This window comes from Solanum tuberosum, unplaced genomic scaffold, assembly GCF_000226075.1.
Source record: "Solanum tuberosum cultivar DM 1-3 516 R44 unplaced genomic scaffold, SolTub_3.0 scf00668, whole genome shotgun sequence".
NCBI lineage: Eukaryota > Viridiplantae > Streptophyta > Magnoliopsida > Solanales > Solanaceae > Solanum > Solanum tuberosum.
In genome coordinates this window covers 184,773-185,496 of record NW_006239585.1, presented here as the reverse complement: position 1 = coordinate 185,496, position 724 = coordinate 184,773, and positions in this window count along the sequence as shown.

The window sequence follows — 724 nt, the reverse complement described above, 5'->3', positions numbered from 1 at the left end:
TGAGCATCGCCAAGCACACTTGGTGATTCGCCGAAGGGACGCACTTTGCCCTTTGTTCTAGTACGCGAATCTCTGAAGGAGTAGGATCAAAAAGGCGATGAAAGGAGCAGTCGGTGTGTTGCCGAATAGTTTCGCGAAGCAGTACTATGTCGCCCAACGACACAGAGCACGACGATGCTGAAGGCTAGTGCAAGACGGCGACGAACTACACCAAAGGGTGAATCGGCGATTAAATCGGCGATTCCAACTAACCTCACCGAACGATCCGCCAGCACTAATTTCTGAAGTCTATAAATACTAAACTCTTAATTAATTTTTGGGGAGTTGAACATTTATTTTAATTTCCACAATAGAATAGTACTTTTTGCTCTTAGTGAGAGGGTTTTGGAGACTTGAAGGAGAAGAGGGTTTTCATCTTCAAGATTTGGAGTTGGGTCTCTTAGATTCTTCATTCTTGGCCTGTAACAAGACTTAACTCTTCATACCCATTTGAATGCAAACTCATTTAGGTATACATTTTTATCTCTTGATGTGTAGCTAAAAACTCCAATTCTTCGAGTGTGATTTAGCGAATATGGGTTAAGATATTTGTTGGGTCATTATTGTTGATAGTTTATTTGTAGTTTAATTGTGATTTCGTTTAGTGGTTGTGTATGAATCTAATGAATTTGTAGTTGCAAATACAAGTTTATTTATGTGTTTTCGGCTTGCTCGAGAGAGAGGT